This window comes from Patagioenas fasciata, chromosome 4 (genome assembly GCF_037038585.1).
Source record: "Patagioenas fasciata isolate bPatFas1 chromosome 4, bPatFas1.hap1, whole genome shotgun sequence".
Lineage (NCBI taxonomy): Eukaryota > Metazoa > Chordata > Aves > Columbiformes > Columbidae > Patagioenas > Patagioenas fasciata.
Window position 1 is genome coordinate 78,304,952 of NC_092523.1, and position 18,956 is coordinate 78,323,907.

At 41.0% G+C, this 18,956-nt stretch overlaps 1 protein-coding gene across 6 annotated transcripts in view; it reads right to left on the reverse strand.

Moving 5' to 3' along the window:
* BMPR1B (bone morphogenetic protein receptor type 1B) overlaps positions 1-18,956 on the reverse strand; it is a 203,302-nt gene that overhangs the window by 49,242 nt on the left and 135,104 nt on the right. The window contains exon 1 of one of the 6 annotated variants that reach the window (XM_065837457.2): positions 18,616-18,859. The exons of 4 other annotated variants lie outside the window; for them this stretch is intronic. The gene's annotated coding sequence lies outside the window, so the exon portion shown is untranslated. Of the gene's footprint in view, positions 1-18,615; positions 18,860-18,956 lie in introns of those variants that run through there. One more of the 6 variants, XM_071808251.1, reaches the window with a different exon arrangement.

The following is an 18,956-nucleotide window of genomic DNA, read 5'->3' on the forward strand; positions in this document are numbered from 1 at the left end:
TGTTCCTGCTTTTCAGAAATAATTCTGTCTGTACTTCTTGCTGCAAGTTGCCCAGGCTGCAGAAAACAGCACTGAAGGAACAGAAAAGAATGGCTCTGACTATTTTTTTCCTTTGGGGGTTAGTTTCGTGTGTTTGGCAGTTGGATTTACTTCCATGCTCTATAGATCAGAGGCAAACCAGCTATTTGAATTCTTTCTCCATTACCACCTTTGCGTCACCCAGAAGTTCACCTTTATTCATTAACAGAAGGAAGAGATGGACTGTGGAGAGCCAAAATCTGCTCAAACTACCTTTTCTTTCCACAATACACTGGGATTGTTTGTGTTTGCAGACAGAATGTTCCCCTTCACTGGGATTTTGCACAATAAATATCTTTTATGATTTTTTTTTTTTTTTAAGTTTAAGCAAATGGTAATTAGGGTGAGAGACTTCTGAGTTTAACCAGTTGAGCTTTTAATTGTCAAAAGTGCATTGCCAGTTCTCGTATGCCGAGTAGATGATGATGGATACATTTGCGAACAGACACATTAAACGTATAGAAACAGCGAGCTGTATTACAGGAGGTGCTGAAAATGAAACTCAAAGTTCTGGCATTTCCTTCAGAAGGGATAAAACAACACCGTGATCTTAGCGAGTGTTATTGTGGTGAAAGAACCCCACAGTACAGCTTTGTGGAAAACGCTAGACAAGTAATCCTTGTTCAGTTAAAATTAGATGCATTGCTTTGCTGAGAAAACCACTCTCCAGTTCCTGAGTAGGCTGAAGAGATCTTAGTGTTTAAGAAATGTATTTAGGCGAGTCTTCAGATTATTTAACAGATCATCAAGATATTAGGAGGCTTCCTCCAACTTTCCAAAGCAATTAATGTGCATATATCAAGACCCAAATCTTCCAAGGGAGCATGAATGTCTTTGCATGGGCACAGATGGGAGATTAAATCTCATTTTCTTCTGCACAGTACATGAAGGTGAATGCTGCAAATTGGAATAAAAGACAAGTTTCTGCTTTGCTCAAAAAAAGTGGCCAGATGTGTGTAAATTTACCCTACAAGGTTTTTTCCCCCTCTACTAAATGGTAAATAGTCACTTCAGCTATCCTTCCATGCAAAATCAACAAAAGAGCTAATCCTGATTAGGTCCAACATTGTCTGAATCACATTTATGATCACCCTGTAAAAACAGGTCACAGAAGTTAATCCATCCTGTAAAAACATCTAGAACCAAAAAACCTATTAAGCCAAAGGACAAGTCATATGCCTGGTCACCTGACACAAGCCACACGCCCAGTCTTAGCAAGAATTAAACCACTGGCAATCTCTGCAGCATCCTTCCTTCCCTCTCCCCCGTCTCCTAAGCTTCTCACCACCATCAAAGAGCCAGCAACACATAAAGGAAGGGTAATTGTATCCTTGGATCTGAATTGAGTATTGAAAAGTTAAGACTCTGAGGAGTCTTAACATAAATATCTCAAAGATGGTCAAGATCCTGTAGGAGGAAGATTTGGTTTACAGGGTCTTTCTTTTTAAAGTGAAAAGGGAAAAATATTCAGAAAAATCCTTGCAGGGGAGCAGTTAGTGTATAAAAGTGAGAGGTTCTCTGCAACAGCCGTAAGGGCAGCCTGAAGTGGAGCCAAGGCAGACGGGGTTTTATGCCCTTTCAGGCTTGATCAGATATGACACTTTGCTGCTTGCAGACCAGCTGCACAAGGAAATCATATTCGGATGGTTTGGGTATCACCAAAGTTAAGGTATCAGTCTTACTCTCAGATCGCTCACCTTAAAAATTACCTTAGCTCTTGTAGAAGCTTTTCACTGCTAATTAGCACCAAGAGAAGTTGCTGGCTTGCTCTTTTCCTTCTATGAATGTGTCCCCAGAACACCTAAATTTTACAGCAGAAATAAAGGAAAATCCAAAACCCTACTGCTACACTTACTGCTCATAATAAAATCACTGCAAGATCTTTTTTTTTTTTGCAGACCATTTTTGGGCCATTTTCCAGGATGAAGCAACAGCTGTCTTCGCCAATCTCCTCACAGGCAAAGAAAATTTTCAAGATTAATTGCTCTGATAGAAAACAGGAGATGTTTTTTTTCTTCCCTGTGCCAGCCCTGTTTCTCACAGAGTCAAGTTTCTGATCCTGGGGGCACTTTCAACTGCGAATTAATTACAGGTTTGATACCTGTTGTTCACAGAGATCAGGGGGGTAAACTTAAAAAGCCCTTTTACTTCCTATAAGTCTGTAAAATTAGTTTCCCCGTTCTCCAAGTATGCTAAAGTAGCAAGAGACTGCAGCTGTAAATTGGGCTTGGGCAGAGGACAAGGGCTCGAAAACACAGCAACCCTTGCAGGGGAAGAGCTCCCAACTAATTGATGAAGCAAAGTACCAGAGACCATGGTCCAGATTGGTGGGTGCCCTTGCTGAAACCCATGCTGTTCAGGATGTTGTCCTTTTTAATTAGGACATTTAACAGACAAGTACAGCCAACAACCAGAATTGCCTGTTCTTGTTCAAGAGTAAGCTTTCCACCCAAACATATTAATGTGTCACTCTGGATAATAAATACATGACTTGCTATACAGACAAGTATAGTTGAATGGCTTTGGCCTCGTCTCGAGCTAATTTATTTTAAGTCTATATATAACAAGTTCCTCTGACAATGAATTGTGTAACGTCTAGAAGACAAAAAACGGCACACTTCGTTAGCTGCAGAAAGACAGGTGGACCGACAGAAACTTCCACTTAGTGCTTTATTGGCTGCCCGCCATGCTTTGAATGGGGGCAATTATGAAAAAATTGAACACATGACTTTAATAAGCTTCAATGTGGATCACTGGCTGGTGGAAGCAGAGCTTTGCAAGAAGTTACTCTGGGTCTAGTCTTCGCTGCTAGGAACAAATGTGTTGGTTTAGATGTCAATCGCATATTCTTGGTATTATATGAAAAAGGTTAGCAAGAATACTGCCATGTGGAACTGCAGATGATGGGAAGCAGCCACGGCACTGATTTCCCCCCAAGTCCAGCAGTGCTCAGGCAGGAGCAGCAGCTACAGGTACTCTCTCCATACAGCTGAGCACTGAGTGCTTTCCAGGTAAATGAAAGCCAACCATCAAATATTACACATGAACACGTCTTGATTTAAAGATGTCCTTCACAGCTTTTCGAGCTCAAGCTGCCACATCTGGCATTTGAGCTGGCTACAAATAAGAGAGCACCATGTGAGGTCGGGCAGGTGTCGCTGCAACAGTTCACACTTTTTCCACATTTTGAGCAGTTTAAATGAAACTTATGGTTCGGATGAACCACCAAGCCTGCTGCAGCTCCCTCCCTTGCCAGCACTGAGAACGCACCTGTTCATCATGCCTGTGTTGCTAATAACATCTTGGGTCAGCTCTGCAATACTTCACACGTCTTTTCACTCTATGTGTATAGATACATTCATTTGAATACAACAGCACAACCATCTAATAAGAAAGATGTGATCTAGTAGTGCATCCCAGGACTGAAAGCTCATGTTTCCCGTCCTGTGACAAGACTGCTATGCAATTGCAGATTATTTTACCTCCTTTCAAAAATAAAAAATGAACAAAAAAAAGGAAACTAGAGAATGCTGTTCCATTCAGTGAACAATTCCAGAAAGCTGTATCACCTTGGGAGTGGAAAATAAGAGGAATATGAATAATTTCCAATGGCTTTGTCCTCGAGTTGGACCATGCCATCAGAAACATTTTAATATAGTAGCTAAGGATGCTCAGCTACACTATCAGAACTGTTCCTCTCACTGCAAGTTTCTACATTTCTGAACACCCATTGCTTCTGCCTACTCTGTTCTTACCACCTTGGGTCATTCTCCTTCACACACATCGCATCTGTATTTCCAGGCTGCTCATTCCAAAACTGTATAAGTGAATGATTTATATTAATAATACACAATTTAAAGTAACTATTGCTATCACTTGGTTACCACTAAGTAACGTTAATGTTTTTAGAAATTCTACTTTTCCCTCTCACAGGTTTGATATATTTTCAGGTGTTGTCCCAGTTATTATTATATTTTATAATTTCAACCTGACACCGAATTACTTCATCTGTAAAACCAGCAATAATTATTAACAACAGGAACAATGTGCACTGATGACAAATCCATATGAGGTGTTTCTGACACACCATAAATTCAGTAGGGGCAAGTCCAAATAATGAAGAGTAATAATTTGTTGCACAAATACAACATGGCTAGTCAATAATCTGTAGCATTAGAAGACTTTTCCTAAAGATTTAAAGAAGGATTAGACAAAGAGTTGTCAGAAATGGCTACAGTACAGTTGTAAATGCCTTCGAGTGGAGGGACAGCCCAGGCAACTCAAACTTCCTTCTAGACTTAATTTCTGTCACTCTCTATAAATTCACCCCAAAATGCAAATTTGACTCATTCAAAAAGAAAAAAATAACCTAAAACCAAAATGTTTGAAGGCAATGGTCATAAAACATGTATTATGGTGACTCTGTATTACCATTAGTTGTACACCAAGCCAAAAGATTCATCTTCCACAGAGCTCTAATCAAGATAATCCCGTTATTGGAATTCTAAGATTCCAACAATATTGTTCCATATTGTTTCCATTATTGTGTTCAGATTAGAATATGAATGCAGATTGTAGCAGTTATATTATCAGTCTTGGTGACAGTCTGAAATCCCAACCGTTATCACCAGGGAGAAGAAAAAAAGGAAGAAAAATGAAAGCAGCAGCTGAAAAACTGTTAAGGAACCAGGGGAAAATTGTTTTGAATACACGAGGCAGCTTTGGTAGTAATGAAACTTCAGTATTTTGCTGTTTCTTAACACTGGAAACTCAGAATTTGCAGCAAGCCCCAAGCTAAATGAGAACACTTTTATTACACACTGAACCTGACTCTGCAATATGTTTCTTTGCTCATGATAGCTTAATTTCAGAGGAAAAAAGCAGCATTAAGAACTGCTCTGTGGTTCTATCAGTGTTTTGTAATCCCCTCTGAGATTATTTTTAATGAAGGCAAGAAAACATCTTTTTCAAGTAAGATAATCCATACCACATTTGTCTCCAGACCTTTAACTGTTTAATGCAATTTCCCCTCAGAAGGCATTCAGTTTCATTTATACGATCTTTGTTTTTCTTTTCCAAAAGACTAATCAATATTTTGAACTATAAAGTTACTTAGTTTACAAATCGCCTTGACTTCTCAAATGAGTCCAACTGAAGTTGTAACAAACAATGCAAGTTACCGTGTTTTCCCCCATTCAATGTATGTGATCTCTTGCAAATAGTAACTTCTGCCAGTTGGGATTTTGGTTGTCAAGGCTTTCCAAAGCTCTTTCTTTATGCACTGTTGAAATTTGTTTTTAGCATAGGGTTGCCACATACGCACATACAATGAATTGTTAATTTATAGGAGAAGGTGGAAAGCAATATTTTCAGCACAGAGTGAGATAAGAAAATAAATAGTCAAACCAAACAAGGGTTTGACCCAAGAAAGGAGATGGAGAGTGTGGTAAAATCAGTCAGCTCTACTGGACTGAAGCTGTCAGGGGATACCGTTTCTTTACTAACAACAATAACTCTCTATGTATAGCCTTGATCCCTAACAGGCAAAACAACATTTCAAAAAAAGGGAGGAAAAATGCTATTTCAAAGAGTTCCTTCATGTCTCTTCTCAGGGGGTTTAAGGGAACAGATACCAAGTGCTCGCAGCATTACAGAAATGTCTTGAATTTCTTTCGGGTCTGTGTCCAGTGAGTTTCAGAGGAAGTTTCCAGAGGGGCAGCCCCAATGCACTGCTGGGGTAGGATGCACTGTGAGGATGCAGCGTCCAGCTTTGGGAAGCACAGGCAGGTGTTTCGGAGGAATGCTTCATCCGAAACCTGCCTTTGCATTGTTGTGGCTTTGGAGACCTTCTGAAAAGAGAGACCTGACAAGGGCGCCGAGCTTTGTTTGGAGAACCTAATCCTCATTCTCCCAGCTGCTGACAGGAAAAGGCCGTGTTTTGCTTAAGGAAAAAATTCCTTTCTTAGAATCAAGGGATGAAAGCGGTAAAGAGCAAACACTCACCCTGCACAGTAGAGTTACAACACCCGACAGCTGACTGTTAACTGCAGCAGAAACAGCTTTTTCTGTCCCGCAATATATATCAAAGTAAAAAATCTCTGCCAGGTGACTTTAGGCATTATAGGGATACAAAACCCATCCAGACAATAACCTGATCCTGTGAGATACCAAGTTCCTCCCTCCTGTCGAAATGAATGGTGCGGAAGGTGTTATGGATGTAACCCGAGCAGTGAATCATACTCCAAAGCCTACAAAGCGTAAGCCATTCTGGTGCTATACTGAGCATTATTTGAAACATTTCCAAAAAGGTTAAAACCTACTGCTCATTTAAACTGAAGTTCAGATCCTGGATGCGTGCTTTGGTGTGAGCTTTGATTTCCATTACTCCTATAATACAATACTGATAGCATGAGTCCAAAGCAAATACTCTTCAAAGTGTTCATACATTGATTTTTTTCCCTTCAAGTCCTATATTATTACCAGTGGTACAGAGACCTAGATTTCCAAACATAATTCAAGGCTTGCAGAAAATATAATTTGAAGCATTACAACTCATTCCATGAAGCACCTCTATTAATCTGTACCCGTGAGAGGACGAGTTTGTTCTAGGTATGCGTTTGTTGCTGTTCCTTCGAAAATCAGATCAAGTAATAAACCAGTAAATCCCCCAGACTGTGTTAATTCAGATTCCAGGGACCTGAAGAGTTGGATTTCCTCACAATATCATCTCCAAAGGGAATATGCCATTTCAGCAGGGCTTTTCCAGCAGTCTCGGATCCTGCCTGCCCAGGAAAAGTCATTCAAGTGGATGAATGGGCTGGGGACAATCGAGTCGAGTGGGAACGAAAGTCACTGGATGCTTCTCCATAGCTTAACGTGACACTCGGGTTTGCTGAATCTCATCGTTCCTCTGCAGAAAAATCTTTCTGCAAGGCCCTGGGCAAAATGTTCTGTCTAGCACCTTCCAAGGGCTAGACAGATGGAGATTTGTAACCTATTATTTCTGCCACTTACTCTGTTCACTCAAGGGAAAAGTTTTGTGCAGTGGATGTGCATGGGCATCATGCTGCATCACATTTTGGCAAGATGGGGGGGGTGTGCTACGTGATGGGGCTTCTGTACTCTGTTTGCTTTATTCAAGTTTAACCAATCACCTGCAAAACCACAATGTGTTAAAGTACACTTGAAAAAAATCATCAGCTTACCCACCCACCTACTTAGGAAATGGTCGAATTAGTGTTACTTCTGCAGTTTTGTTTAATAAAGGATAATTATTATTGCCTGTAGAATCCTTTTTCAATTTTTGCCAGAAACCTAAAAATTAGGTAAGATAAATGAACATGAGTAGAAAAAAATATTTTTGAAAAATATAAAGGAATGATCTCCAAGTAATGCAGCTACATGCTTTGCCATGACTTATTTCTTCCAGCACTACCTTTGTGTGGATCCAGCAGAAACACCTAAGTCACTCTTTTCTCAGGTGATGCCCAGTTCTTTGCTCCACTTTTCTTTGTGCTCAACCTGAAAATCCTGGGTCTAATCAGCAAGCACATCAAGCACGGACAGATATCACTGACATCAGGGAAACCATGAGTAAGTGCGTGCCAAAGGATCAAGCCCAAAGTGCCTCAAATGAATAATTATGGCCTCAGCAGCTCTTGAATAGCATTCAGGAAATAAGGTGATGGTCATGCATTGAACGATGCAACAAAAATAGAATAATGAACAGGGACTCATTAAGCAAGTGTTGCTCATCCTTTGGACTGAGCAGAGCAAGGTCCAGTGGAAAAGCTGATCTGTTATTATGCAATGAAAGATTGCACAGGAATGTATATGCACAGAGGTCAAACAAAGGTTGCATGTGCAGTGCAAATGCAGATATTTTGAGTGCAACACTAGTTAAGGTATTTTCATCTGGTTTTGACCTTGTGTAGCGTGACTTGCTCTAAGTATAAAACTTACCAGGCAGTATTTACAGACTCACCATCATTTTAGATCTATATATTGCCTTTCTAAATGTCCTTTTACTCTCCTTAAAATGTATTAGCTTGGGTGCATTAAGCACTTGGTTAAATTCTTTGGTCCACATCAGGCAGGAGACCAGATTAACAGATTCAATTGGAAGTACTGAGAGTGGGCCACACATCTTTCTTCCACCACATCCCTCCTAAAGTTCTCACGATGAGGCCAAAATGCTCTATGAGTGAAGATCCTGTCTGTGAGACAGGCAATTGAATGACAAAACTCTCTTTGTCACCCTGCAAGGGAAATATATTCAATATTATTTTAAATTAAACTGCGCTGAGAAAAATGATGAAACTACCTTGTAGCCTACATGGGCTGCCATAGGACAGCTCAGATTTTGAAAGCCATTTGGTCCAGCGTATGAAATAGCAACAGTCTGTTGCTGTTTATATATAAATCTACAAATATTTCTATGGCCTTTGTCACCAGTGCAGACAGCTGCTTCCAATTAACATCCCTCGTAAACAGCTCTGTGGAGTCAGACCGCGTTATTATTATTTCCATTTTGCGGGAGAGAAGGTGAAATGAGAGAGCAGAGCAGATTCACAAAGGTATCTTTGTGCCTCGCTGCCCCTGAAATCAGCTGAACAGGACGCCTGTGGATCTGGATCCACAAGTCAGATGTGCATCCAGGGGGGATTATACCACATAGCTGCAAAATGAACTCAAGACTTTTAACTCCCAGTCTGGTTTTATATCTTTAAAAGGTCATTAGCGGACTGAACACAAGATCGTCTATTCAGAAAATTGAGCTGTGTTATGTCCTTCAGTCCTCTTTTCTGTTACTACCCAGACAATATTAAACAGACAAGAGAAACTTGCAGAGAGGGAAAAAATGAGGAGTTGCTTTTTGCTTTGTTTGGGTGGGGGTTTTGCGTTTGTTTGTGTTTTTTGAGGAGAGTGGGGTTTTTTTTGTTTGGTTGGTTGGGTGTTTTTGCTAACAAATGGCTGTAATTGTGGGTTTGATGGCTCTTTTTCGTGCTGCTTCTGACTTATTCTTCCCTTAATATTGTCCACACACTAGAAGAAGTAGTAGACCAATAAACATGGAAAATACAAAAACTATTAACTCTGTCACACAATAAGAGAAACCTTGCAATTTTAACCAATTATTTCAGAAGCACAAATTTCCATACGTTTTAGATCTATACAACACTATAACAATACCTTCAGTTAGCTCTGAAAAATCCTCCTGATGTCAGCCATAAGCGTTAAACTGAACAGCAGGACCAGAGCTCTGCAAGTCTGGGTACAGAAGGTGTTTGCCCACTAACAGAAACGAATGGCGTGGAGACCAATTTTCTCATGAGTTCTCATTTTCTCTATTTGCCACCTCCTTGCCATCACATCTGATGTAACGCCCATCTAAAAACCACCACCAAAAGCATGCAGGTGCTTCTCAGAAGCAACGATGACATCTTAGTGCCAGGACATGAAAAGATACAAGCATTTGTTCTTAGCGGGTGCTGGTGCCCATGGCTGTAAAGCCACAGAGCACATTCCCTCCTTGCTCTAAACACACAGAGGAGTCTGCAAACACATCACTTATAGACCTAGCAGAAAAAACAGATGCTTCTTCATCTATTAAAACCACCATGTTCTAGAGGCATAATTTATTTCCCCTTCTTTTTACATCAGCTAGGCCTTTATTTCTCTCCCTTACCTAAAATAATCATAACATATTTGGCACAAAAGGAAAGACATACTGATTTTAACACATTTCTTGATGGTGGAGTGTTAGCTTAGCGCATAAAGATGTTTCAAGGGAAATGTGTTTGGCATCCCTTTGCCGGGGCTGAAGGAAACCTGGTTACATTTTTACATAAACGTCTGCCCGGGCAGTTTATCTACTTCCATAACTCTGAGGCATTCCATTTTATTTGTTTATGAGATTTCATTTGCTCTTCTTTGGTGGTACTATTTTGTTATTAAACAAAACATGTACATGACCCAAGTGCATGTCCACAGAGCTAAAAAGAGTTTAGGGCTTCCCCACCACCACCAAAAAAAGATTTATGAGCAACTTACAATATTATATTTTAAAAATAAAATACCAAAGTACAATGACAGTAGATATTCCAGACCAAATCTTTCTTGGGTTGTACAAAGCTCTGTTGTCCCAGAGAACAATCAGCTTAGGACAAGCATAGGTATAAAGTTTCAGAAAAGCCATAATTACTGCAGACAATTTTTTACCTTCATTCTTCTTGCTGATGGCTTCTGGTATAGATTTACTTATTTCTCAATGTATAAGGCAACAAAAATAATAAATAAAATACATCTTCAGGCAGCTACTAATAACTGAACTGCTAAGAGAACATACAGAAAACTACATTTAACAAATAATAGAGTTTATGAGATGTTACAGCTCTTTGAAAATTGATCTGGAAGGATGCTTCAAAGCCTAAATTTGATCACAAAACTGAAGCCAGTAATGACAGATTAAGAAGGTAGCGGTGTTATTTCTTCATCTGTAACTGTATTTTCAGCTGGTGACTTCCCACAGGCAGCAATCGTTCATTCGACAAAATCTACTTGGTGGCCCTTATTCAAATAGGATCTATTTAACAATTTCAATAAAACAATGAGTCAGATACTTCTACCTGGTACAAAGATGCTGCAGAACTTCTATTGAGACAGTAAGAGCTTCAAATATTACACCGTGAGCAGCATCTCTTTGGGTAGAAGGAATCAAGATAAGCTCAGCTGCAGCCAACACTGAGGAAAAACATCGTGTGACACTTGTTCTCGCCTTGGATTTCTAATAAAAGTGAGGTGCCAAAAGGAGATAAAGCCGACTTACACACTGTCACTGTATGTTCTGTTCTGAGAAGAGTGGGAAATGCTTTTATCTTCATTCCTTACACAGTGTATTTAATGAATAATTAATATAATTCATTTAATACGTCTGTTGCTTGATTGCAACATATGTCGATGTAGAATTAGCTTGTTAATCATTCCATTTCGGAACAGGATTTTTGTGCTTGTTTTCTGCTGAAGGGAAATCTCGCTGGCTGCTGTAAAGGTTCACTCTGCATAGAAGTTGCCACAGTTTGAAACAAACAAACAAAACCAGTGCTCCTATTGCTTAGGCTGAGCAGAGACAAAACAGAACCGACCACCAAAAGCCTTAGACAACGCCTAACCTAGGAAAAAGAAGAAACTAAGCCCATTTATTTCTGAAGCTATGTCACTTCTGCCGAATTTCCCAGTGCTACTGCACAGTCACCAAGACATTCTGTGGCTGGCAAGAAAGAGAACTTTGCTAGAAACCTCCCGCAAATGAAACCCAGCTGCTTAAGCACAATCCCAGATGTCTCCTGCACTGTGTGGCTTTGATAGATTAAATTGAGCATAAGAAAGAGATGAAATATTTATGAAAATTAAATTTGCAGGATGCATGTCAGTAAGCCTGAAAGACACTTTTTCAAACGAAGGCAGGAAACCACATTTTTCTCCCAACTGGGTCAGGTTAGGTTAGAATGGTGGTATTTGTGGAGCTCCTGAGATGCTTGTGCTTCCTGCAGACTGCATAGCTTTTCTTCAAACCACTCATTCCAGAAACAGCAACCGCAAATACTGTCTCTGACACCAGTGTATCAAACATTTATAAACAACACACTCCAATGAAATATTATGTTTTACTCCTTATCCACCACAAGTTTAGTATTTCGAAGGCTGGGAAAAAGCTCAAATCACATACTGTACTCTGGGTAATGATACCATAACCCAGACACCAAATACCGCTGGAATGAACAAACCACCCCCCATTCCACATTTAAGGGAATGCTGTTGGGTTTTGAAGCAAATTAATATATTCGGAGACATCTTCAGATGATTTGTTCATCAAAACTTTATCGTTGCATTGACAAGCAGTGAAAGGAAGAGTCAATGTAGTAAAAGAGTGCCAGGAAGCACAAATTAATCAAGATAATATTTGTGATTAAATGAACTCATGGAAGCAATAAATACCTCAATTTTTCCAATGATAAGCATCTTGCATAAAATCCCCAAACACTGCTAGCATCTTTCTCTCTCCAGGTCTTGCCTGTCTCAGCAGATCTGTTATCACTGTTGCTACTACATAACACGATCAGGTTTTCCTTTCTCAGCTGTTCCTACCTCCCATCCTTCTGCAGGCAACTGTCTTAGTGTGACACTCTCTTTTCAAGATGCTCTTCTCTCTCTTTTGAGGGATTGAGAAACCCAGAAGAATTTTTTTTAGGGAGTTGATCTTTGCGATCATTTAGCACACAATTACTTCAAAATCCTGCCTAATACAAATACCCTTTCAAATATAAAACTATGACTTCATTCACGCAGATGTGGTCATCTTAGACTCCTTAGACTTTCTAATACTCAAGATTAATATTTATTCTGAGGATTAATAATAAAGGGGCTGCAGATCTCTGTGTAGGTCACTGAATACTCATGAAAAAGAAATCAAAAAGCCCTTGACATCAGCGAAGCAGGAACAAGGACACATTTAACACTTCCCATAGCCCTTGTGCTCCTCTAACATCTCCCGAGCATGTTACAGGGCTGTTGGATGAGCCAGGACAACAGAGCTGGAGATCAGAGACTTATTTGAAGAAGTTCAGCAAGTGACATTTCCCAAACTCTCTTTCAAAAGAGGAGCAACAAACATCCCATTTCTTTTTCATGGGATGTTTGAGACTCGAGTACCTTTCACACCGCTAAGCTCATGCAAAGCCAGATTTCAGTAGAGGAAGAACTTTCTTAGCACACATGTTTTGAGTTATATTACACGAATACACTGTGTCTGAAGCAACAGTCCCAAAATTTGCTGATAGCTGATCAGTACCATCGTGACATAATAGCAACTCCACAGCCAAACAGACATCATAAAAACATAGCATTAGACAATTCCTCTCTACAGTCAGTTTGCAGCATAAAAATACTAAAAAAATAGAGCTGCAAATAGTAAACAGCCATGACTATCCTTGGTCTGGATAACCAAACTGAACACCAGTCATTATTTTTTTAAAGGAGTTAAACCTCCACTTCTGCAAAGTACCCAAGGGAGAGAGTAGTCCTGTCAGTCTCAAAAGGACCATTTAAGTTTAAAATCATATAGGTGTTTGAAGTAACCTGCTGAGTAAATGCTTCATGGTTACTTCAGCTAACACACGGCACTTCTAGTTTCAGTCCATTTCAATATTCTGCTTTCTAGCAATGAATCTGGAACAAAAGGCATTCAAAAAATCACACAAGTGAAGCATTTGCCAAACTGCAAGACAAGTCAGGCCTTCAAACCCAGTATCTTTGTCAAGGCCAGACAGCTGTGAGCTTGGCAATGGGTGGGTGATAAACTCCACTTCCAAATAAGTGGATGCAAAGTACATTTCGTGTGTCCTGGGTTGAACTGTATCTACCAGAAAAATGAGGAGGGAGAGAATAAAAGAAGAAAAGATCCCAAAATTGCTATCTTCCCTCCAGGTACAATGCCAAAGAGATCAGATTCAAACAGCAGTGATGCTCACCATAAGCTGCTTTTATTGCTGATTAATAGTGAGAGATTAATAGCTGGGGATGCCACATAATTGCTGCAGTATGAGACTCTTGAACACACTGTCGCAGTCATGCACTTAACAGCTGGGTTCATACTTTCAGTGGATTTTACCATATGGGAACCAGGATCAGCTTACACTTACAAAACTATTACTTTAAACTCGTGCTGTACAATTAGATTGCGTAGCTACCTCTAAATTAATGCAGCCCAAAGGTGACCTATCCTCATGTCTCCTGAATCATCTTTCAGCTTTCAACAAGCCAAACAATGTCAGGTCCTATCTCCCAACTATCTCCCAATTCCCAGAATTTTTAGCTTTAAGCCAGTGAGTGTTAAAAGGTATCAAGGAGCAGCAAATATCAAAGGTGGGAGGCGGAGACCTGGCACTTAGCCAGACAACAACTAGACCAGCAGGTGAATGTGAATTTTCTTTGGATTAAACCAAAGTACAGCACTGCCTGCGAAATCCCTTGAGCAGTGAACTGTATGACAAGTAATTATACCAAAGAATTCCGTTACATCATGTTTATATATTCGCCAGATTGCAACAATAATTAACGATTGTGTCTACTCCAAGTCCCTGCAGCTTTGGATCTGTTAATTGTAAAGGCTGATGTGTTGCTCCACAGCATGAGGCTGAAGAGAGCACCATAGGCATGAGCTTTACCCTTCTCCTCAAAGATACAGCTGGCTCCTGCCCAATTTTCTCATTCTTTCTCCCCCTTATTTTTTATGAACATTACACTTTTTCATTCAGAAGTTCACCTCTGTGATTTGCAAGGACCTGTTTAGGACAAGCCTGTGACATGGTTGGTACCTTTTGGAAAGATGCTGATTTGTGGCTCCACTTGGGATGCGACCAATGGTAGTGTGGCAAGACAGAAAAATCTGTCAAGTCAATATCCTGCCTCTGTCTTACATGGGTAAGATGGGCAAGAAAAGCTACATTTTTTGATAAAGCTCCATTTTCGCAGTAATTTAAGGCTTACACTTCATTCCGTTTATAGGACTATGCAGTGCCAGATACAAACAATTTGGGCCAAAACTACAATTTTGCCCCACAACTCAGCCTTTTATGCAACATTTCTTTATTTCTTTCTACTTTTTTATTGTGATCTGAATTTTGCTCAGATTATGGTATAGAAGAGATTTTACAAAAACAAACAAACAAAAAAAAGAGATGTTTTGGCAAGAAGAGCTTTTGCCACCTGTGTTCTTTACGCTACAACCCTCTGGTTTGCATCATCAAGCCTACACTATTTATGCTTTGCTTTTCAAACAATGATTACCTTTTCTGACTTTACTTTTGAATATTTCCTTCAGAAAGGATCTTCTTAAGTCTGAATTTCCGCCTGGAAAGTTACTCTCTGTAAGTCTGTAATGCAATTTAGAAATACAAAATAGCTCTCAGCCCTAAAGTCTGAACACAAGATCTGCAGCTCAGTCTGACTGGACTGTTCTGCCTTTCCTCCTTATAGTTTGATCTCAAGTTTAGACGAGATTAAATTCAGCCAAAAATGCCTCAATCAACAGGCAGAGATGAGCAATGACCAACACAGGTTTGTCAAGAACAAATCATGCCAAAAGTGTTTAAACTCCCTCTAGGATGAAGCATAGACCTTGTGGATATAAGATAAGCAAGATTGCACGCGAACTGGAGGACAGAGCTAGTATTCAAAAAATGTTCTTAAGAAGTTGGAGAAATGATCGGGAGAAGCTGGGATGCTATTCAGTCAGTATAACACAATATGGTCAGTATAACATAATGCATAAACGCAAGCAATTGCACAAATAAACGCTCAGGTCTAAGTTCTGCATTTTGAGGAATACATGGAGAGACTGAAAAACGCACAGCAGAGGTCAGCAAGAGTAATTGGAGACACTCAAGACTAGACAAATAGAATTGGGCTTGAACTAGAGCAAAAAAGACCAGAGTACAAGACTAATTTTTCTACAGGTGACAATAGAGAGGCACTGGAGCTGATTGCACGGAAACCTGTGGTCTCCTCACCACTGAAGGAAAGTCAAATATTGGTAACATTGTAACTGTTGGTAACAATAAATATTGTACTTATGTGAGCGGCTCTGACTAAACCTGTGGTGTTGCCTTCCTGCCCTATATCCAATGCAAAACTGCCATTCCATTAATGATACATTTAATATTAGTAACCATGTGGAAACATCAAGACTTCCCCAGGCTTATGTATAGGCAAAAGGCAAACTCCACAGGTTAATAATTCATTCCTTACCATGATCAACTGGCAATGAAACAAAAGCTTCGAAGGGAAAGAACAGAAGCATCTACTAAGCAAATTTAAGCTAGAATGAACACAGCTTTAGAAAACTTCGTTCTCGGCCTGAAGCATGGACTGAATTACTTAAAAGATCTCTTAATTTGATTTTAAGCTCTCTCTTCATAACAACTTCTGGCCTTGAAACTGCCTAGAGCAATGGGACTCTGACCCATAACCCAAAGAGCAGAAGGAAGCAAAGTGTCACAGTCATGTAGCTTAAAAAGAAATAAACACATAAGTAATATCATTACAGAATGCAAAGTTTTACAAGGCTTTTTTTCCAAGGACTTAGCTCATAAAATAATCTTAAAGCACCTGGCTACAATTGCTATCACTTCCTCTTTCTTGATTTACTGAAAGATTTGGGGCCAGATTCCATCTCATGGTCAGTATTTCAGAGGAGGACTTGGGAGGGCTCCCTGGGAAAGGTTCCCCAGCACATGCCTCTTGCCCTCTAAGTAGTGCTGGCAAACAAGAAACACACAGTTCTCAGAAGGGAAAAAATCCTATGCTGAACAAGCCATTAGTTATATTTCCTAAAAAGTTTGTACAAGTGCTAAGGAAGAACCAAGAAAATATTTGTCTCCCAACCGACGGGAAGTTGGGAACGTATTTCAAATGCAGAGTGTGAACAAATGAGCAGCTAGGTTTCAAATTATGCTACTGGGAATCTCCTGCTGACACTTGTAGCTATATGGTTGATAAGACACGATGTCTGTGGATCTGATCTTTTGGCATAACCTTTGCATGCTCATCTTCGAGCCTGGAATTCTGCGGAGAGGGACAAATCTTGGCCTCTTCTGGACAAGAGAAGCTTTCTGTGCTCATCTTTCAGCAACCTACTGCATTTCTTCTATAGACCCGTCTTATGCCTTTGCAGTTGCTCCTAAGTCAGAATACATCTGATTTCCCTGAAGGTCATCACATCACAACTCTAAGTGTCTTTAAGAGCACATTATTTTGGCATGGATAACACTGAGGATAATCTAAGAAACCTTGTTTTTCAAGGGAGCACGCACACACAAATAAGTGTCAAAGCATCTACCCATCAACATTTTAAAAGGGAACAGAGAAACTAGTAAGACTCAGAAACATATTCGAGTCCTGGGGAGCTGCACTCCCAACTTGGGCAGCAGAGGGTGCTGGCAGAATACCCAGGGTACCTACAAAAGCATCCACAGCAGGTCAGCCAGGTGTGCCTGCAATTTGTCCAGACTGTGTGGTCCACACAAGTAGCACTTGGGAAGAACAACACCAGTGAAAGTTTTAAACTAGGTTTTCAGTATCACCTAAAGTCTGCAAGACCTGCCCATCCCATGCAAAGTTGTGCAGCATGCTCATAAACAGCTTCTGCAGTCAAGTCTGAAAACGAGGTCAAACTTTAGATATAAAACATCAGCCCAGCAGTTCTCATGATTCAAGGAGAAAATGATCAACCCAGGACTGCCAGCTTGAATCTGAGCTGCGAATATCCCCTTACACTTGGTACAGAGTCCTGAAGTCCAACTGCTGCTCTGAGTCCTGTCCCCAAGCCCAGCTGCTCCCATGGACACCGCATCCATGAAAGCTTTCAGGACAAATGGACCACATGAGCAGTGTTGTTTCTTCTGCTTCTCAGCTTTATCATGTCTTACTAGGAAGCCAGAGTGAAATCACCTCAAGCATCAGAAAAATCTCATGGTCAAGGCTGAAGGGCTGTAGGTGAGGTCACAGAAAGTTTATCTGTTTAGTTAATGGAACTGACTAACTTATAGGGAGAAAGAAAAATGTTCCTTGCTGTGCATATTTTTTTCTCTTTTCAGATGTGATACTCGGCTTCCCGGCTAACTGCTTCACAATGAAAACATCCAAGCCAAAACATGAGGAGTATTTCATTAAATTATTTACCACTCTTAAAAAGACACTAAGATGAACAAAAAAATTTCTCAACACTAATTTCACATCTCTTCCCATTAACAATAGTACATGACTGAAGCAAACTACCTTAAGCACATTTATTAAGTCCCCAAAACATGCCATCTGATTTACTACATCCTGAACTTGTTTCCAAATGCAACTGTTGTAAGTACTTTTCAAACTCATTAATACATGTTCCTTATTTTCAGTCTCTGTGATGAAGAAAGCTACTATGATTCCTTTGTCAATCAAAATTCTGCCTCACTAACAATCTCCGTTTGCTGCTAATTAGTGCTCCCTTTTCTTATTAGCTAGGTCAAATTTTTACTTCTTGAGGGGTAAATACGTCGCATTCACTTATAATCGGCGTGATGCTTTTCTGTCAAAACTGAAGCATGAACAAGTTCAGTCTTCCCATGAAACCAGCGCAATGTTTCTTATTCTACGGTTACGATTTAAAAAAAAAATCGCTACTAAGAGACAGAAAAGTTACAAAAGTTGCAAAACGCATAAACCTAAAACGCTTGAGATGTCTAAAGGTTTAACACAGTTGCTTTCAAAGTTTCTCTTAGAGCGGTGCTAGCAGTCCCAGGCTGTGCTACCAAAAAGCAAACAGCGCCGGGAGGTGCTGCTCACGCCGCCCCAATCACGCCGGCCGTTCCTGCGAGCCGAGCGCCTCCGCAGCATCACCCGCACCCCCCAGAGAACCAAAACCACAGTCCTGAGCTAAAAAACCTTCCCCCCCCCCGGTTGCAGACACTTTCCCCAAGCCCGCTCCCCCCCGCTCACCTCGGGCGTGCGGCCAGAGCAGCGCTGCGGGGAGAGGCGCCGCGGCCACCCCCGCTCCTCCCGCCGCCTCCCCCGTTCCACGGCACCGGCCTCCGGTCCCGGCCGCCTCCTCGCCGCGCCCCCTTCTCCTCCGGCTCCCAGTCGCTCCGCCAGCCGGGCCGGGGGGAGCGGGCCAGGCGAGCAGCGACCCGCCGGGCTCCCCTCCCTCCCCGCCCCGGCGCTCGGCAACAAAAGGGCAGGCGGGACGGCAGCGTGGGGCTGCCCGCCCTGCTGCCCCGAGGGGGAGCGGGGACCCCTGGGCTCCCCCTGCCCCGCAAGGAAGCCAGAGCCGGCCCGTCAAA